Here is a 22,507-nt window from a genome sequence, read left to right on the forward strand (position 1 = left end):
TAAATTTAATTTAAAAAAAGAAAAGAAAAGAAAAGAAAAAATAAGATAATATAAACTTGGACATAATGTCCTATTAAAATAAAGGCAGAGTTAATTTCTGGGAAAAAAAATTAATTCAATGACTAAAGGAAGAGACCGTCTATCTCATCCACAAACACACCCCCAGTGCCCAATACCTATTTCAGTGCTTGTCACCAAACACATGTATGATATATATTAATGTAAGACAGAAGTAATTAAATTTTGATGCATATAATAATTACTCTGGAAGTTTATTAAAAATGTAGGTTTGTCAGGTTGAGTGGATCTGTGAGAGGGCTTAGGTAGCTGCACTGAATCAAGGACTTTTTAAATTTTGATGCAGAAGGTATTTTGCAGATTCTATTGAGTGAATTAATGTTTGGATGGATGGGTAGATAAATAAAAATGAACAAATACATCAATTAGCCATTTAATTAATGAATGGACAGATAAATATATTATCAAACTGAGGATAGATCCGAGATTGTGTTGACCCCAACAAGATTCATTCTGCTTTTTTGTGAGTCTAGCCTGAATAGGCAGTAAACCTCCCCTTGACATCTCTTTAAACACAAATGCTCTGGGATAAAACAGTTCTCTGATAATCATCATTATATTTTATACGCCCCAGCAACACTCCAAATGAAGCCTTTGTGCTAAATCTTTATAGAAACAAACAATTGGAAACTAGGAAAAGTCTTAATCAACTTGAAAGTAAACACGAGGTTGCCATTTAAATAACTATCATCTCCCCAAATGCAAACTTCTCACGACCAACACTGAATAAATGCAGAGAACACATCTATTAGCTGAAAATGAATAAAACAGTATTTATGAAATGAGTAATTTGAATTTGATTAATGTTTATAAATGTGTTTACATATGAATTGAATATTAACCTATAGCTTGAAAGGGTTTAATTAGCCTTGGAATATTGTTTTGGAGCACAATGAAAAATAACCAATTCACAAAGGGAAAGGCAAAAGATATCTGCATGCACAAATGAGGTCAATTAATTAAGCAATTTGCATACGTTTGAATGGTTATTTTCAGGGCATTTTTTTTGACATTTGGCTCTTCTTATTCCCATATTGTGTCTCCAGTGTTCTATTTATACAACACATCAATCACTCAGCCACTCTGAGTGCATCGTGATCTGCTCAGGTGCAACTCTAGAGGCCACAGTCTTCCCTGAGAACTAGTCATCTCTGCACAAAAGACACAGTCACTTGCCCAAATGGGCCCTAGATTGACAAACAGGGAAATCAAGTTTAAGCTGAACCAATGAATTGATATAGAACCATAAAATATGGGGGCGCCTGGGTGGCTCAGTGGATTAAGCCACTGCCTTCGGCTCAGGTCGTGATCTTGGGGTCCTGGGATCGAGCCCTGCATCCGGCTCTCTGCTCAGCAGAGAACCTGCTTCCTCCTCTCTCTCTGCCTGACTCTCTGCCTACTTGTAATCTCTCTTTCTCTGTCAAATAAATAAAAAAAAATTTAAAAAAAAGAACCATAAAATATGGGTAGCAACCAGAATATAGCAAAAGCTCAGTAATTATTCATTTAATGAATGAATAGATGAATAAAAGCTATCATGGATTTCAAGAATTATGCAATCGTGTTTCTAAAAAAATCGTTGCAATAGTATCATCTCAAAACTTTTTTAATCCAACTCTCAATATCGCTTCAGCCCTTTCTATTTTGCATTTATCCATCTCTCAGGAAGATTTTGTGAAGTCTTACTGTATTTCAGTTGCTTTTTAAAAATAAAATGCATATATCATATGCTATTACAAATGAGTTATTTTGGCCCTCCAGGTTTTGAAAATTCCTGTGAGTGATCCTTTATCTTCCCCAAGACCAAAGCAGCACTATTGAGGCTCCTAATGTGAAGTCAAACACCTAGTTAGTCAAATAACAAAATATGCAATAAAATAAAGGAAAATAAGATTAAAATATTTTGCATAATAGATATGCAATAAAATTTAAAAAAAAGATATTGCATTATACATATGCAAGAGAACCTCACCTCTAGCTCCTGCCACCAGACATATAAAGAGGCCATTGTTAATCAGCTGTCCAAGCACTGGAAATGAGGCAGAGAAAGGAATAAGCATCATCAAAAAAATAACTTATTCCTTACATATTTTACACTGTATCAAATTGTACTATACATGTATTATTCAATATCAGTTTGTGAAAGAAGTATGAAAGATGTTATTGACCTGATCTGAAACAGGAAGCAATGTGTTCTTTGTATTGGAGTAAGATAGCTGAAGCATTATCACTGCTACACTAATTTTCATTTCCAGAGTTTCTCAGATTTTAAGGCCATGAAATGGTACAGAGAGCAGTGCAGGAAAAAAAAAAAAGAAAGAAAGAAAGAAATCCATGTACTCAGAGTAGGGCTGGCATTTTGTGTTGTGTGAGCATTTCCTGCAAGCCATGACTGTAAGGACACTAGAAAGGATTCTACCCATCACCCACGAAAACTTTCCCAAATTTCTTGAAAGATACTTTCAAGTATTTAAGTGTGGACAAGGGCTCTCTTTCCACAGAGATGAATAAGAAAAAGGAAAACAGTGATGCTAAGAGCAATGATTTTTTAGGCTAATAATAAAAGTTACACATGTAAGAGGAAGAGCAAATCCTGTCTCTTCAGTTTTCCTGGTTAGTTGGAAGTTGAAATGGAGCCTGATAGAAATAAATTATGCAAATGAGGTCATCAGAATGAGTGTCTTTAAAAGACAAAATAATTCACCAGAGATACTCTGTTGTACTGAACTCAGTCTTCACCAACTCTCCAACTTCACCAAGATCTATCCAGATCTAATTATTTGGCAAGTGAGGCTGCACTGGGTGACTTGGGGTATGAGCATGGCATAAAGTGTGCTGATGTCGGAGAAGTATATTGTTAGAAAGAGCAGGAGTCAATATATTAAGAGCATGCAATCTTTCAGGCATTGTACTAGGCCCATGGAAATACATTATCTAACTGAATTGTCTCAATAATTCTTGGAGGAATAAATTATACCTACTTTTATTTATTTTGCAGCTAAAGTTCACAGAACATTTAATATATCCTGTTTCCCCGAGAAACAAGTAGCAAAGCCAAGACCGTGGTTCAAATGTGTCTGAACCCCAAATCTCAGGTTCTCACTTTTGGCTTTATACCTGTTTACTGTGAGGTCTACTCACACAGCCCACTGAGTACCATGAGCTCTGGTCCCAGGAGAAGAGATTGCTCTTGCTAGATACTAAGAACATACAACCTGACATATAACCTGACTGAGAACATATAACCCGTCTCCCCGTCTACACTCAGGTCAGAGAATTCAGACTCCTGGCAGAACAACCATTTCCCGGAACTGGAACAGAAAGTTTTATTCCTCCTGTCCTCCACCCCATCCACTGAAACACACACATTTATTTCTTCTTACCTCTAATCTTGATCTCCTACTTTCCCCCCTTCCTTCCTAATCAATGAAGGCAACATGCCACAGGCTAGCAGGCTTAGGTTTTGGAATCCGGCGGAAATGGGCTCTGATCATGATGGAAAGCTGGTTCACAGTGGGGCTTTGAGCAAGGTGACCTCTCTCATTCTTATTCTCCTCATTCATTAAAGAGGGAAAATAATCTTTAAATCAAAGTCTTGTGAGTGTCTGGTTTGCGAATCTAGCTTTTATTACTCTCTTCCTTCCTTCAATACAATTCAACAATGACTAAGGGCGCACTATATCAGATGATGACCACGGTAGGACTGGACCTTTCTATCAGACTAAGGACCTCCCAGTCAAGCCACTGATCCCAAGACAGAAGAACTTCCTAGTTTCCTCCATGGTGCGATCCTCTTCATCCTCTGGTTTCTTAGGTTTATCCTTATCTCCTGCCCCTGTCTTCCACAGGCCCCAAGAACCCAAGACTTTACTTCCCTCTTTGTCCTGCCTTGCATTATTTCCTGGGTTCTAATTGCCTATTGTGTCTGTGATTATACTCGTCTCCAGCTACAAAGAAAAACAGCTGTCCTTTGTGCATCCTATCACAGGGCAGGACATCCTAGGCATCCTGGTGTTAGCTTTTTGGAAGGAGATGCACCCATTTGCACAAAAAGAAGCCATCCAGAGAGTTCAGACCTAGGCTTTGGTAATTCCAATGAACAAAATACTACTAATATTTGTATTCAGTGAAGGAGAGTGTATCAAATTTGCATGCTTTTATTGACCTCTTACAGATGTCTATCACATGAGCTTTCTTCAGAAATAATTTCCAGTTACAGTGTTCTCACCCTGTGACTTGCTGGAATTCCCTCATTGCTCAGTTTCACAGAAAAGCTCACAGGTCTTTAATAGCAAATGCTGTAGTTTAAGTCATTACCTTGCTTAGATTGCTCTTTTTCCTTCTGTCAACCTGTCTGTCTACCTAGTTTACACGCTTTCATTTAAAGAGAACAGGAGGTAGACAGAAAACCAATATCTGAGAAACTTCACCACCCCTGCCTTCTGAAACCGGCACCGTGGTCCCAAAGAACTCCCTTTCTCAAGTCTTCAGAATCAGCCCGTCTCTTTCACTCAGCTCTGTTGATTCATTTATGCTGACAAACGTCAACCAAAAAGCTCATATATTCTGAAAAATAAATCCCAAGTGAAGTTGTACTACCTCTACAACTGAAACTCCCTAAAATTTCAACTAAATCAATTTAACTGAAGTCTGGTCATTTGAAGAGGAAATATCTTTGCTAAAGTTAAAATCTGGGCAACTATCAACTGTAGGAAAAGTGTATTAACAAATCCACATTTAATTTAAGATTCAGGGTAAATTGTAAATTTGTGTTCATTTTGATCAACCTTTACTTATTTATTCTTTATGGCAGGGTTTTCACAAGAAACTAATTCATATGGATAAAGTATTGCTTTTTTTTAAAAGTATTGCTTCTAAATATCATATTATAGGGGTTCCTGGGTAATTCAGTTGCTAAGCGTCTGCCTTCAGCTCAGGCAATGATCCAGGGTCCTGGGATGGAGCCCTGCATCGGGCTCCCTGCTCAGTGGAAGTCTACTTTTCCTTCTCCTACTCCCCCTGCTTGTGTTCCCTCTCTCTCTGACAAATGAACAAATAAAATCTTTTTTAAAAAAAATTAAAAAATGAATAAATATCATATTGTAGAAAAGCCAGAGATGTCAGCCTCTTAATTCAATTAGCAAATTGAACGGCAAGATACTAATAAAGTTTATTAAAAGGATTAGGTTTATTAAATTTTATTAAAGTTTAAATAAAGTTAGATAACATTAAAATAAAAAGGTTAATTAAAATAGCATGCTCAGATTTGATAAGAAAAATCATAAGTCAGTTATAGATGAATTATGAAATCCTAAGTACAAAAAATTAGTTAGCTTGTGGTTTTTTTTTTTTTAAGATTTTTATTTATTTATTTGACAGAGAGAGATCACAAGTAGACAGAGAGGCAGGCAGAGAGAGAGAGAGAGGAGGAAGCAGGCTTCCTGCTGAGCAGAGAGCCCGATGCAGGACTCGATCCCAGGACCCTGAGATCATGACCTGAGCCAAAGGCAGTGGCTTAACCCACTGAGCCACCCAAGCGCCCAAGCTTGTGGTTTTTAATGATACATATTTTACCCATTCATTCATTCATTCATTCACATGCTAATGAATACCTATTATGTTCTAAATTTCATGGAAAGGGCTGTGCGAGATACAGAGATAGAAACTCACCGATCTTGTATTCAAGGACTTCTCATTGAGTGGGGAAATGATCTTTGTGTCATTCAGTGGTGCCAGATATGTAACTCTGTAACTCCCAGAGTCTTTGTTAGCTTACACATGCAGTAAAGTCAGCTATTGTAGAGCAGCACCCCTTGTATGAGGAGTAGCAACAATGTATTCATGAAGAGCGCTGTTGTGAAACCAGGAGCACATACATGATGTATACATACATGTTTGATCTAGATATATGTGCATACACACACTTATATAATCTGTCAAGTCCAAAGATCAGTTCTGAGGAAAGAGTCCATCATACTAAATTCTCATAAGAAAGAGAAATGAGCTCTGAGAAGGAAGGGTTGATTCTTTGTGACCTCAGGAGGAACTTCTCTTGGCTAAAGGGACTGGTAGTCATACTGGTTCTTTTTGCTTTGTTGTGACCCAGTTTAAATTGCCTCTTGAATGGCAGCACCTTGTTTTGGGGGAGCGATCCTGTTCCCTTCTACCTTGTGCATCATGGCAGGAAACATGAGGGGTTCAACAGATGAATGAATAAAGAAGATGTGGCTCTTATATACAATGGAACATTACTTAGTCATCAGAAAGGATGAATACCCAACTTTTGCATTAACATGGACAGAGGAGATTATACTAAGTGAAATAAGTCAAGCAGAGAACGTAAATTATCATACGGTTTCACTTACTTGTGGAACATAAGGAATAGCATGGAGGACATTAGGAGAAAGAAGGGAAAAATGAAGGCTGGGGAATCAGAGGGGGAGATGAACCGTGAGAAACTATGGACTCTGAGAAACAAACGGAGGGATTTAGAGGGGAAGGGGTTGGGGGATGGGTTAGCCCAGCCATGGGTATTAAGGAAGGCATATATTGCATAGAGCACTGGGTTCTATATGCAAACAATGAATCATGGAACACTACATCAAAAACTAATGATGACTGTTATGGACATTGGGGAGGGTATGTGATACAGTGAGTGTGCTGTGAAGTGTGTAAACCTGGCGATTCATGGACCTGTACCTCTGGGGCTAATAATACACTAAATGTTTATTAAAAAAATTTAAAAATTAAAAAAAATGATGACTAACAAAACATAATAATAATAAAAAAAGCAGTAAAAAATAAAAATAAATAAAAATAAAAATGAGAATTTGTTACAAAAAATAAAATAAGTCTGCTGAAATTCATGATAAAGATAACTATTAATTTGAATGATAATGTACATCTTGGATAGATTCTTTTCCTGAGAGGTATTAATAATTAAAATTTCCTAGCTCTCTATTAAATGATATATTTAAAAATCTTAAAACAAAACAAAACAAACCAGAACAGGAAACATGAAGTGCATGCTAAGCCTTGAACATGTTTAGGCTCACAACCCAGAGGTTTCCAATCAGAGCATTTCCCTGGGATTTTTCAAAGGAAAACAAGGCTAAAACAGCGGCAAAATTAGCCTCGCAGGTGACCAGTATTTGTCCTGTCTTCAGAGAGAACAGACCATAGCGCAACTGTAAGCAGAAGCAGAAGGCTTTGAAGGAAAGAAAAGTGCTGCCATTCCTTGGGTTTTTAGTTTAAGTTCCTTACATCATTTAACCACATCACTGTATTCCAGATTTTAGTTAATTCAAATTAATTAAATGTTAATTATTTATTATTATTTTATGACTTATTTATAAATAATTTATAAATAATTGATCATTATTTAATATTGATTAATTAAATTAATAAATCAATCTAATTAAATTAATTAAAATTTAATTAAAAATAAGTTTTGATTTAATTGTTCCAAAATAATTATATTTATGTCTAATACATTTCAGTTTTTTCTGTCATTTGAATTTTATTTTTTAATCTGCTTCACATGCCTCCTCAAAGAGAATGTAATAAATTTGTTATTTCAAAGATACACATAATGCCTACTGTGTGCAGCACCATGTTGGGTGCTGTGAATAAAGTGTAAAATTGGAACAGATTTGGCTCCTAATGAGGAATATAAGAACTATGGAAGACAAAGGTGCTGTTATTATAATAATACAATACACAGGTTTGATATAGTCAGGAATACCAGGGAAGGATTCCAGAGGAAGTGACACTGGAATTGGGGTTTCTTGATGTCCCTTCTGACTCCAAATTTTACTATCCCCTAAACCCTCAGGGAGGACAAATGTCAAACCCTTCATTTCATGGTGCTCACTTAAGGGAATAAAGAGCAGTTTTCAGTGTCCTTTGCCTCCTTCTTCCCTTCATAGCTTTCAGGTTCTTTCACCAGACATACTCCACATTTAACTTGATTTTCTCCAATTTTTTCAGTTTGCAAAATGGCCACCTTCTGCTGATAGAGCAATCTCTTCCCTGATTACAAAGGTACAAGAATTATCCCTGCAGCTTCTCGGATCCAACTTGGTAGCTATCTTCAGGGATAAGAAACTGACCTACACCACCCTCAGTCTGCTGTCTTTGGGGTTCATCTCAGTTTCCAGAATATACCTAGTGCTTTTGCTAGGAGTTAACTGATCAAGAAAATTCTTCCTCACTGCCCTTCTTATAATTTCAGGGACAGGAGCCAGATAGATCATATAATCAAATATTTCTAGACTCCAGACAACGAGACTTGTTGTTAGACTAAAGAAAGGCAGACATTATACTTCATTACATACTTAAGCTGAATGGAATATGCCATGGCTCAAAATTTTTAACGGATTCTAAAGTAGATTACAGATAGCAATGAATAAATCATGTGTTCATTAAGTTGGTTAGGTGTTCAAAATACCCAGCTTTTCACAATTTAAACTTGAATCTCTCCTACTTATTCCAACTTCCTTCTGCAAGTTTCCCTTCAAAAAACCTCCTTGACTATTACCTATATTTTCCCCCAAAATGGGAACAGATGGGACAAAGTAGTAAGGGAACTTTGTATTTTTTAGTCTCTATTCTGAGCCAAACTACGTGCCGGGTACTTTTATAAGGAACTCATATTATCATAACAAGCACTTTCACACTTAGATATTATTATTGCAGTCACAGGGAGGAGGGAAACAGGACTTCACCCAATTCCCCAGGTCATCTGAGGGTGGTTATCACCTTCTCAAGGTGGGGATTCCGGTGATCGGAGCTGAAATGATGGGGGGACTACCGACTGATGATCAATAGATGACTTTATTTCTTACAATCACTTCTTTTATACTTTACACAAGATCTGGTTACAAACAGCATGTAGATTTATGTGCAGGACATGAACTGCGTGTGAGATGTGAGCTACGTGCAGGACACGGGCTACATGCAGGATGTGAGCTGTGTGCGGGACGTAGGCTACGTTCAGGCAATCGAGTGTGACAAGTGAACAGCTACGATTATCTCTTAGCTTTAAATGACAAGAGCAAGTTAAGGATTCTCCACCTTATTGGATCCATCTAAAGGAGGACATGAAAGCACTCCGGGGATCCTCCCATGTTTATTCGGCCCAAAAAGACTCTTGCCCTCCATCTCCTTGGAGTTTTCTCCCAGGATCCGAAATGCCCTGTCATACTGGTGAGGATCTGGGCTGTGTTCCAACAGTGGGACTCACACCTTCAATTCCCTTTCTCCCCACTTCCCTACAAGACAAAAAGTGTCCTATCCATTGCACCAAGTTACCATTGGCTGCCTCAGAAAATCAGACAAAGTCTACCAGGCAGGTCTTCTTTGCCTAGCAGGTCTGTGAGGAAGAAAGTACATTCTCTTTCTGGCCATGTAAACCCTCATGCCTCAGGGTTCAGGGTCTACCTCCAATTCTGCCACTTCCTCTCCTTCCTCTCTCCTGGGTTCTGTTTCTGCCTGAGACTTTTGTCTTAGCCAGGAAAATCAAATGAATGATTCTGGGGTTCTACAGCGTCTGCTGGTATTCTGATGCCATCACTACTTGGAAAGTGACTCGGGGACTGCTGAGGGGGCCAGTAGCTCCTGACACTTTCAGCATGTTGAGGTTGATAGAGCATCAGGAACGTGGCTGTTTCTACAGGGGTGCTCACAACAGCCCTCTGAAAGGACTAAGAATTCTTACTGTCCGGTTCATTTCTCTGAGTTCTCAGGATCAACATGCAGAAGGGAAAGGTGCAGTAGCAGTGATTAATGAAGTAAGATTCATAAACAGATGAGCAAAGATACTAGCAAGGAGAGGGGATGCAAGAAGGGATGAAGAAAAGTGGAACGTCCGACCTTCTATCCTTGTAAAATGTCTCTACAGAATAAGGTCCTTGCTGCCCAACTTTTTGCTTCTCTACAGACCTGTGACTACATTTTCCAGGTGAAGGTCAATTCCATTAAATACTTAAGCATTTTCTGAGCTCCTCCAGTGTTCCAAACAAAGCTCTCCATGTGGGGGATCCAGAGAGTAGTGGAAAGAGTCCTTACATGGTCTTCGGAAAGAACACTTTAGATTGAAAGAGTTTGAATTTGGTTCTCAGCTTTGCAATCTACAGCTGTATCACCTTGAAAAGGTTAATTTATGTTTCTGAATCTTGGTTTCATCTGTTAAATGAAGCAACAATGTATTCTGCAGTGTGGTCATCTACAACAGTGTGCTCCGGAGAGTTAGCACCAAACCAGAGCTGGTGGTCAGTACACAGCAGCTATGGAGACAATTCGCTCCTGGAGCAGAGCAGGTCCCCAGCCCTCTCCCTCCATCTCTTGGGATGCTTGGGAGAAATCAGAATGGATGGGTTTGCAGTTTGGCTTTGAATATGTAAAGTAAATATAGAAACAGAGACCAGGTAATAAAAACTCAGTTTTGAATAATTCTTTATACTTCACTGAACAATCCCACACCTGTTATCTTGATCCCCAGCACGATTTTATGAGATCAGTAGATAGGATGTAGCGTATTTTTTTAATTATTATTTTCAGAGGCTCAGAGAGCAGAAGGGCATTTCCCAGGATCACCATTTTAAAGGGGAAGAGACAGGAGCTAAATTAATTCCATGATTTTTACCCAAAAGGTCAATCCACGCAAGTCAGCTGGATGTTCCAATTATACCTGTCCTGCAGTTCTGTGTTTAGATAGCCTAACACCGAGTACTTGGAGAACAGCGTGGAGAGCAGTCTCTAAAGAGCTGGGCTTGTCGGACACACTGCATCTTCCTTAGCTGACTTTGTAGAATCAATCACTTACTCTGTGCCTGAGGTCTGGGCAGGCAACAGGAGAAAGAGCGGCTGACAACATTAGCTCTTGACATGCGGAACAAGAGACCATCCCAGAGCCCCAGGGACATGCCTCCTGGCCAACTGAGCAGCCCCCGCCAATGGCCTGAGAATAGCAGCCTTCTCATCCCACAGAGGCTGTGAGAGCATGGCCCGGCTAGCTCACGCTTCATTAACTGCACTTCTATTTTTGAATTCTGTCTTGTTTCCATTTGGCTTCAGAATGGAATCTCACCCTCGGGTCAGAAGCACTTGGGTCAGCAGCAGCCAGAAACCATACATCTTAGTGTAGTGAGTTTCTTTCAGGGCTGCTTGGCCAACATGTGCTCATCTGGGTTTCCTAATGGAAGACAGGGTGACAATGGGGTGGTTTTTCTAAACCTTGTTGAGCATGATGTTGTCTGCCTGCCTGCCTGCCTTCCTTCCTTCCATTTTATGTCTTTCTTTCTTTCCTTCTTGTCATTTTTTTTAAATTGTTTTTATTTAGTGAATGTTAACTCTATCCCATGCACCCTCTACATGCTGGACTAAAAAGTTAAGGGGAACTTAACCTTTTAAATCTCCAACAGTTTGTGACGGAAGACAAGTACCTCAAAAACACTAATCACACAGTGTAAGCCTGATAACAGAGGTGCCCAGCATGTTGCAAAGATGCTCAGAAAAGGGAGGTCTCCATTCTCACCAGGGAGAGCAGGAGGAATGGAGGGCAGCAAGGTGTCCTGTCCAGATGGTGCGGGTACAGGTGCGATGACTACGAAGGAAGAGCCGATGAAAGTGGAGAGCTCACAGGGGTCCTGTGCCCCAGATTGAAGACCTGAGGCATTAGCTTGTTGCTGGTGGTTTTATGGGGAAAAGCAGTGCCATCAAGCATGGGTTATGAGAAAGTGGTTTTGGTGTCAGTGTGGACAGAAGTTTGGTGTGGGTATGAGCTAGAAGAGGGGGTCCTACAGACACTGGGATGATATGAGTTGATGAGGATGGGTGGAGCAGAGCAGAGTTATTTCCCTTGGAGTCCTTGGACCCTGGAACGTCTACCTTATTCCCCACACCCTTAGGTATGATTAAAAAGAAATACAATATTAAAACAAAATAGAAATAGAGCTACCTTATGACCCGGGAATTGCACTACTGGGTATTTACCCCAAAGATGCAGATGTAGTGAGAAGAAGGACCATATGCACCCCAATGTTCACAGCAATGCACCCCAGCAATGCCCACAATAGCCACACTATGGAAAGAGCCGAGATGCCCTTCAACAGATGAATGACAAAGATGATGTGGTTCATATACACAATGGAATATTATTCAGTCATCAGAAAGGATGAATACTCAACTTTTGTAACAATATGGACGGGAGTGGAGGAGATTATGCTGAGAGAAATAAGTCAAGCATAGAAAGCCAATTATCATATGGTTTCATTTACTTGTGGAACATAAAGAATAACATGGAGGACCTTAGGAGAAGGAAGGGAAAAATGAAGGGGTGGAAACTGGAGGAGGAGGTGAGCTATGAAAGACTGTGGACTCTGAGAAATAAACTTAGGGTTTTAGAGGGGAGGGGTGGAAGGATGGGTTGGCCCAGTGATGGGTATTAAGGAGGCATGGAATGCATGGAGTACTGGGTGTTCTACATAAACAATGAATCATGGAACACTACATCAAAAACCAATGATGTACTGTATGGTTACTAACATAACATAATAAAAAAATTAAAAGAAAATACCAATTGAAAAAATTTTTTAAAAATTGGAAAGCATACATGGTGAAATTAAAATGGGTTTCTAGAGGTTTTTGTTTTGTTTTGTTTTTTGTATTTTTTGAAATAGTTCTATACAACTCAATTGAAGATGAAGTTTTCTCCTTTCGTTTCTCAAGTCTGTTTGTAGTCCTCTAGGCTTGGGGGTAGGAGGGGTTTGGCAGGTACGTGCAGGGAATTCAAAAGGATGTCATAGTCTGCCCAATGTCATAGTCTGCCCCAGCCTGGCCTCTGGGGACGCCGGAATGCACGAGGCTGTTGGAGGCTGTTGGAAGTTGTTGGAGGCTCATGGCATGTCTGCTGTGTGAGGCTGGCATGCCAACACTGCCGGGAGCATGTATGACATCTGTGCAGGAGCATAGGCCACATGTGAGTAAGCTGGGATGGCTCGGGTCATGATGTGTCACTAGCTCTTGTCACTAATCTGGCTGGTAACTCACTCCTCCCTCTTGAGATAATTCCTTTTGATTCACAGAATTTTTAGAAAATGCAGGTTGGCAGAGATAACTTGGGGGAGGGAGGCTAAAGAGGGCATGGTGGGTGGAAAGGGCCAGGAGAAGAGAGCCTCTGCTCCCCTCCAAGGGGACCTGTGTGGGCATCCCAGTAAATCAAGGGGCAGGTGCTTATCCTTTGCAATTGTCTATGCATTTTCCCTGAACAGGAGAATGGGGCTGTGACCTGGAAGTCCAGCTTCTCTAAGTGCTGTCCTGCCTGAGTTTCTGGCTCTCATTAGAGGATTTGAGATAAAGGAAACCCCATCCCCTTTTAGGTTTCCCATTTCCTCCTGCTACTCCAAACACATCTTCCCTTTTCCATGCTAATCACATTCCAGATTCAGATCACGCAGGCATCCAACAATCTAATTCCTTGGGTGGGAGCAATATATCTCTTTGGTACTGAGACTAGGACCTGTCACTTTTTCTCAAGTAATATTGGCATGAAAACCCCTCATTTCTTCACCAGGAATCCAGAATCAGATCTGCGTGTTCCTGTCGCTCCCTCTCCCTCAACTCCTTTGTCTTGGTCCCTCTCTCTTTTTCTTTCTCTTATATCCCCTCATTTCTAAGACTGTTCTCTAACAGTGTAGAATTGCTTGCCCTCTCTTCCTTCCCTCTGTGATTATGAATGATGTCTCCTTCCTTTTCATAGCTAAGATACCACTTCCTCCAGGAAGCCACCTCTGACACTTTCTAGGCTGGATTAGCTGCCTTTGCAATGAACCTTGACAGCATTTTCTTTCCTGTACTGCAAATGCTAGGCAACTCCTGCAAAAATCTTTTGCTTCTCTTCCTGCCATTAGAACATGAACTCCTAAGGGAGAAATTCTTGAATTTAATATGTCACTGATGATAACACACATCATCAGTTTTGTGACTTTTTGTTGATTTTTAAAAAGACCCTACTTTATGGAATATAAACATTGATTATAAAACTTACTCCAATTTCATAATGTAAGCTATAAAACAGTGTGAAACTTTATACTTTATATTGAGAAAATGTGATTTATTTGTGAAACACTGTATCCTTAGCACCTGACTCACAGTAGGGACATAGCAGAGGCTGTTAATGGTCACAAAAACCCATGCACTCTTCCTCATTTCCCAGATCCCCACCACCACCACCAGCACAAACACACAACAGTGACATCCTGTGACTGCCCTTGCAGTGTGACATAAGCAGATTTGATGTGCCACTTCTGGTAAGAGGCAGTGAAGAGAACAAGAAGGAAGGGGAGAAAATGGTGACCATGGATCACAGTACCTGTGGCCAAGGGGTAGCCCTGCAGGGCTAGAGTGCATACACCTCTCAACCCACGCAAGGATATGCACAGACCACCCAGAAAGGCAGGCAGCAAAGTTAGGGAACCTATGGACAGCCCACTGATGACAGCTATACCCAGGCTCAGACCACTGCGACCTATGGGCAGACCACTTATGCAACTCTGATGGACAGCCTCCCACTGCTTATACAACTCCAACTGTCCCCCAGGCATACAGTCATCCTGTCCAGGGGTACAGCACTGGTGCTTATGATACCACCAATGCTTTGGCCCCTACCACCCAGGCCTCCTATGCAGCTCAGTCTGCATATGGCCCTCAGCCTGCTTATCCAGCTAATGGATAGCAGCCAGCAGCCACTGCACCAGCAAGACCACAGATAGTAACACACCAGCTGAGACTAGTCAACCCAAATCCAGCACAGGAGGTTACAACCAGCCTAGGGGGGGATATGGATGGAGTAATTACAATTATCTATACGTACCTAGGAGCTACCCCAGGCAGCCAGTTACAGCACCACCATCTCTTCCTCTAACAGCTATTCCTCTACATGGCTGCCTAGTTATGAGCAGAGTGGTTACTCTCAGCAGAACACCTATGGGCAGCCCAGCAGCTATGGAAAGCAAAGTAGCTATGGCCAACAAAGCAGCAATGGGCAGCAGCCACCCACTAGTTATCCCTCCCACACTGGATCCTACAGCTGGGCTCCAGGTCAACATAGCCAATAGAGCAACAACTACAGGCAGCAGAGTTCATTCCAACAAGACCACCCCAGTAGCGTGGGTGTTCATAGGCAGGATTCTGGAGGATTTTCTGGATCAGGAGAGAACCAGAGCAGGAATGGCCCTGATAACCGGAGCAGGGGAAGAGGGAAACTTGAATGTGGAGGTATGAGCAGAGGTGAGTGGGGAGGAGGACATGGTGGAATGGGCTCTGGAGAGGGAGATGGCTTCCATAAGCCTGGTGGACTCATGGACAAAGGACCAGATCTTAATCTAGGCCTACTTATAGATCCAGATGAAGACTTTGACAACAGTGCAATTTATGTGCAAGGCTTAAATGACAATGTGACTCTAGACGATCTGGCAGACTTCTTTAAGCAGTGTGGAGTTGTTACGATGGCAAGACCCCCCACTGTGAAGACCCACAAACTGCCAAGGCTTCCATGGAGTGGATTGATGTGAAAGATTTTCAAGGGAGCAAACTTTAGATTTCTCTTGCTCAGAAGAAGCCCCAGATGTGGGGTGGTATGCCTTCTCTTGATGGCAGAGGGATGCTGCTGCCACTCTGTGGAGGTCCAGGGAGCCTAGCAGGTCCTGGGGACCCCATGGGTCTCATGGGAGGCCATGGAGGAGACAGAGGTGGCTTTCCCCAAAGGAGCCATGGGGTTCCCAAGGAAACTGATCCAGAGGAGGAAACATCTAGCACTGAGCTAGAGACAGGCAGTACCCCAGTTTGGGCTCTGGAAACCAGAACTTCTCCTGAAGAACAGAATGAACCAGTGTAAGGCCCTGAAGCCCTTTCCCCCAGGTGATGACCATTGCCATGGCAGAGGCAGTCCTGGTGGCATGCAGGGTGGAAGAGGACTGTGGTGGTCCTGGGGGAATGTTCAGAGAGGGCTGTGGTTGAGACAAAGGGGGCTACTGTGGTGCCTGGGGCATGGACTGAGGTGGCTTTGGTGGAAGAAAATGGGGTGGCCCTGGTGGGCACGCTGCACCTTTGATGGAACACATGGGAGGAAGAAAAGACCAGCATGGAGGGACTGGAAAAATGGATAAAGGCGAGGACAGTCAGGAATGCAGAGACCAGCCCTCCTAGATGCAGAGACCCTGCAGAGCTGCATTGACTCCCAGATTCGTTCTTTAAACCAAACACAGTTTTAATTTTTTAACTCCATATTTGTAATGTTGGCCACAACAGTTTGATGATTCCTTGTCTGTCTTTTTGTATTTTTTAACATTTGTGAAGAAACATTAAAACAAGTTAAATGGTGGGGCACCTGGGTGGCTCAGTGGGTTAAAGCCTCTGCCTTCGGCTCAGGTCATGATCCCAGGGTCCTGGGATCGAGCCCTGCATTGGGCTCTCTGCTCAGTGGGGAGCCTGCTTCCTCCTCTCTCTCTGCCTACTTATGATTTCCATCTGTCAAATAAATAAAAAATCTTTAAAAAAATAAAATAAAATGTTGGTGAGTTCTCACTGGATAAATTTAAAAAAAAACAAGTTAAATGGTAATAATAATAATAATAATAAACTTTTTTAAAAAACAAAAGGCAGTGAAGAGCCTCTTTTATTTTCCCTCCCCTGGAAATGAGGGACCCCGAGGTGGTGGAGTTGCTGGTTAGGTCTGCGTCACTGCTTTACTGCATCCAACATGCGAGGAGACCAAAATAAGCATTTGTCGTGTTAAAGCCACTGAGGTTTCCGGTTTCTTCTTGTTCTGGAGGTTGTCCGTAGACCACAAGCTATCTTAGCATCATTAATGCAATAGGTCAAAATAAGTGCTTTATAAATTATTGCTTGAGTCCTAAAATTAGAATATCAATTGCCATCAATTGTCCTCAGACAAATGAGTAAGCAGACATGATTTAGTTTTACAGGCTGACGAGGGCTGTGTGAACGTGAAACACTCCTTTCAGGAACGCAGCTGCTGAAGGCTATTACACTGTCTATTTTAATACCCACGACTCTAGATGATGCCATCTCCCCATGCAGGTGAGGAGCCTGAGCTTCAAAGAGTTCCAGATTCTGCAACTAAGTGTCAGGGTCCAGATCCCCAGCGCCTCCTTCAATGTGAAGTCCAGACTGATCTCCCACCCGTCTGCCACCCATTTACCACAAAAATGGCACTGTCATTGCTTTGGGTCATCACGAGTGTCAGCTTTGCACACAGGAAGCTCACACACAAAGAGAGTTTCCAGATCAAAATGTCCCCATTGTGTAGCAGGTTTTGATGACTGAGGTTTTCCTGTGAAAGCCACGTGACCCATATGGCCTGATAGCTCCTCTCTCTCTGGGGAGAATCTCACATTCTCAACAGAAGTTCCTCAAGTAATGCAGAAGCAGCTGTCACTGGACTGTTGTCTGGGGCCCCCATGAGGATACTGTGAGCATGTGACCCACCAAAGGCCCTCCACCTGGCAATCAGCGGATGGGGCTAAGTGGGGAAAATCTTCAGGGGCAGCCCTAGTCTGACATGCAGGTGTTCTATGAGTTGAAACCTCTGCACACTGAATGAGCCTTCTTTGAGGTTACAGGAGCAACCCCTGGGTGCTTTACGTGGGTTTCTTCGCACATTCACATGGCACAGGTTTGAGATGATAAATGATCAATTAACAAATATTTGTCAGGTGATTACCCTGACCCAGGTTCTACGCTAGGACCTGAGTTAGAAGGCTGAACATTTCTTCAAAACAAGGCAGATGTGCTCCTGCCCATGATGAAGCTTTAAGCCTCAGAGAAAACAGGCACAAAACTAATAATTACACCAAATATGAAAGTCACAAGTTTCAGGAAGTCAGAATTGAGTAGTTTAAAATTACAGTTTCTGAGTGAATGCCTTACTCAGACCCCAGTCCCAGCTCCCATCCGCTGTGTTGCCCAAATGCTCTGAATTTCAGATGCTTTGTATGTGAGACAGAAATAACACAACCACTTCTTTTATAATGCAGCTGTGAGAAGCAGGGTGATGACTGATGGACACTGCCCCAAAGTGGCTACTGCATAGCAAGCCCTCAGGACATGTTAGCTATTAATCATGTTGTTACTCTAACCAAGAAGCTCAGGGAGCTGCATTAGTGCACACCAGAGTAATCCTAGTCATTGCAGTCAGGAAAGTCTTCCAAAGAAACTATATTGAAAGTAAGATCTGGAGAAAAGCTGGGGATTAGCCAGGTGGAGAGTTCTGGAAATGTCTCCCAGAGCACTCCAGGTAAAGGACTGGCATGAACAACAAGCTCAGGTAGCAGAACATTGGTACAAATGTAAGTATGTCAGTGTGGTTAAAGCCTGAAGGCTTTGCAGAGAGTATGTGGGAGGTCAGTAGGGGCAAGGGTGTGGAAAGAATGGGAAGCTCAGTTAGGGAGGTCAGAACTTATCTTAAGTACAGGTGAGTTCCTAAAAAGCTCTACACTTGCTTTACCTGGTTGGGACATGATATGGGAGGCTGCTTATTCTGGTTTGAAGAGTTTTGCCTCTCATGCCCTCCCTTAGTAAATAGTGTCAGTATATCTCCAAAACGCATCCTGACATTCTACCAAGTTCCATTTCTCCATGACCATGAACCTAGCACAAGCCCTGTCTGCTCTTCTCTGGATTTCCCACTTTCTCTTTTACCACCCTGGACCCCCAGCAGCTTAATACCCCACACTCAGCAACCAAAGTAATTTCCTAAAGCATAATAAGATTATGTCATCCCCTGCTTAAAACTGTCTAATCAGGGGTGCCTGGGTGGCTCAGTGGGTTAAAGCCTCTGCCTTCAGCTCAGGTCATGATCTTAGGGTCCTGGGATCGAGCCCCACATCAGGCTCTCTGCTGAGCAGAGAGCCTGCTTCCCCTCCTTCTCTCTCTGCCTGCTTGTGATCTCTGTCTGTCAAATAAATAAATAAAAATCTTAAAAAAAACTGTCTAATCATTTTCCCTTTTGTTTATGAAAAACCCTCTGAAATCCTTACCATGTTCTACGCAGTCCAACATAAACTAGAGTCTCCTTTTTTAAATCATTTCAGCTTCAATTCAAACACCTGCTACTCAGAAAACTTTTTCTGACAACTCTAGGTAAAATATCTCTATATCTTCCCTCCCCCACCAAAGACAATTAATAATAACAATGATGGTGATAATAGTATCATTGCTCTTTATATGTAATTCCTGCTATAATTTTAAGAGATTTTATTAGTACCCGAACAGATCTCCTGTATTCATTTGTCCATGCACTTCCATTTACTTTCCCTCTTGAAAAGATACATCCTCTTGGGCAGACATTTTGTCTGTCTAATCTGCCGCTGTGTCCTCAGCACATGAAGAATTGATGACCCACATTAGAGAGGAAATTTGGGTTTGGATGTCAACTGAGTAGGTATTTCTTCCAGTTCTTCCAGTCAACAATTATGTTCCCAAGTCAATTTGTTCATCTTTACACTAGATTTTAACACCTTTGCACCACAAGATTGCTAAGCAATGAAGCTGTGATAATTCCAAATCCCAGACACTTAGATCGGAATTCATTGGTTATTACCAATGCTGCTAATCATCACCACCATCACCATCATTACCATCATCACCATATCATCACCAACATCATCATCACCGTCATCCCCATCGCTATCATCATCATCACATCATCATTATTGACATCATCACCATCATCAGAATCACCATCGTGACCATTATCAGCATCACCATCATCATCATCACTATCATCACACCATCATCACTAACACCATCACCATCAATACCACCATCATCACCACCACCATCATCATCATCTTCATCATCATCATCATCACCATCACCATCAATACCACCATCATGATCCCCATCATCACCACCACATGGTCATCATCTTCTTCATCATCATCATCATCACTATCATCACACCATCATCACTAACACCATCACCATCAATACCACCATCATCACCACCACCATCATCATCATCTTCATCATCATCATCACCACCATCACCATCAATACCACCATCATGATCCCCATCATCACCACCACCATGGTCATCATCTTCTTCATCATCATCATCATCACTATCATCATCACCACCATCACCATCATTACCGCCATCATCATCAATCTTCATCAGTACAATCAGCAATACCACCATATAATAATTGCTGCTCCTATCAAACATATTTCAAGGCCAGACACGATGCTACTTTTTCATTTAATCCTTACAATTAAGCAGGTTGATACCATTTTCTTTATTTCAAATGGAAAGGGAGGCTAAGAGCACAGAAAGTTCCAATGACTTGTTCAAAATCACATGGCTAATATGTGGGGAAGTGTGTTTCAAGCCTAGGGCTGCCTGAGTCCAAATGTGGTGATTTCCACAAGGCAATCTTGCCCTCTAATTTTATTCCAGATTCTCCCAACTCATAAGCATTGGCTGGGTCTCTAGGCCTCCAGCTCATCACCACTTTTATTTTTAAAATTCATTTCATCCCACTCTTTCTTTCTGCAAGGACTGTGCCTTGGAATTGGCCTGATTCCCGTGCTGTTAGCAATCCCGGACAGTGTCCTCGGGCCTCCTATAATGAAGCCCTAAAACCATGTTCATTCCAGTTCTCATCTCAAGTGGAAACATATGAGAATATGTTTATATCACCGGATTGGTGAGATGAAGTGATTAAGACAAACTCAGTGAAGGACTCTCAGTGTCCATGTGTGATCTTTTGTCATCTACACTGAGTGCTTACTGTCTTAAATTTAATGGAGAAGATTGAGCCTAGATAATCCAATGTCTTGATGTGCACATCCCTCACAGACAGGGACTGGCTGGACTCTGTTTGCCAATTCCCTTGCAAAGATTCTTTAATAGAAATTAAGAGATCTTCTTGAAATGAGTGTGATGGGATGGAGCTTTCATCTCTCATCATGTTAACCACATCAGAGCCCAGCACATTAAGCCATGCTTCTGGAATTATACAAGATGCTGAAGAGCTACAGATTTGAGTTCAATCTTTGACATCTCAAGGAAAAAAATAGTCAGAAAACATGTCTCATATTTTCTCTCCCTTGTCAGACAAATTGGTATTCTGTTGATCTTGTTTTTGAAATATCTTGCAATTCAAGCTATTAGAGAGAGAAAACACTTATTTGTCATCACTTTCCTGAGATGCTTAGATGTGCGTTGTCAAGGATGATTTTTCAGACACAATCCAACCACGTGAGGATTGCTATTTGTGTTAATTAGTATGTGACAGCTCAGATTTCTCCAGAGGACCTCCTAATTCTGGTGGCTTATTTAAAGCAGGGAGCAAAGAATCTATTGCACAGTAGGTGGGATAGAGGCCTAACATTTCCTCTGTTGGACTTCTTGTCATAACTGGTTTCGTGTTTATCTCAGATATGGCCAACGGTGTTTGCATCTGGTCAGGCTCCTTTATAGGTCTATATAGGCTGTCTCTCAACTCCAATTTTGAAATCCAAAATTCTGAAAACTAAAAGTCTTTTTCCTACGAATTTGTTAGTAAAATGTTATCTAACTCAACATGAGTCTCTTTATAATCTTTATGTATCCCATTGGTGAGAAAGGTCTTGTGGTTCATTGCAGAAACACTCATTTATTTGCTGTCCCTGACCCCACTGAAGATACAGCCTTTCTAAAATGATGGGAGGAAGGAAGGAAGGAAAGAAGGAAGGCAGGAAGGAAGGGAAGAAAGAAAGGAAGAGGGAAGGAGGGAGGGAGGGGATGGAGGGGAGAATTCTCAAGCATATCAAGCCTAAGTCTTCTGGACATGTGATTGGAAAATTGAGTGTACACTGATGATGCTGCATGAATGCATGTGCAGTTGTCACCAGTATTAACCCAGACTTCAATGGGTAGATTGATAAAGAATTGCCAAGTTGGATTAAAAAACCCAAACTTGCCTTTGCTCCCTATGAAACCTCTCCTCCCCTCTCCTTCAACACAGATGATGTCCTCTGGTCTCTATTACAAAAAAAAAAAAAAAAAAAATCTCACCATATACCAAATCCTAAATTCACTCCTCTATGATGCCTTCCTTATTCCCCAGTTACAATAATCTACTCTATTCTCCAGGACAGCAGGGCAGCTACCTTCATCACATTTGAACATGGAATTATAATGAATTGCACGTCTCCCCTACTCAACTGTAGAGCTTACTCATTCATTCATTCATTTATTCATGCAATTATTCAAGTTTTAATGCCAGGCTTTATACTAAGTACTTTTATATATTTTTAATTAATCATTGAAGAAAGCTTTAACATACTTATTAATGCCTCCATTTATTTTTTTCTGGAAGAAAAACTGAAAACAAGCTCAGGAAGTTTAGACTATGGTTTAAGA

At 41.4% G+C, this 22,507-nt stretch overlaps 1 pseudogene; it reads left to right on the top strand.

The window, feature by feature from the left end:
• The first annotated feature begins 14,426 nt into the window (after positions 1–14,426).
• On the top strand, positions 14,427–16,284 carry LOC111146762 (annotated as a pseudogene).
• Positions 16,285–22,507: the final 6,223 nt, after the last annotated feature.

Source organism: Enhydra lutris, unplaced genomic scaffold (genome assembly GCF_002288905.1).
Source record: "Enhydra lutris kenyoni isolate GAN:26980312 unplaced genomic scaffold, ASM228890v2 scaffoldscaffold14, whole genome shotgun sequence".
NCBI classification, from domain to species: Eukaryota; Metazoa; Chordata; class Mammalia; order Carnivora; family Mustelidae; genus Enhydra; species Enhydra lutris.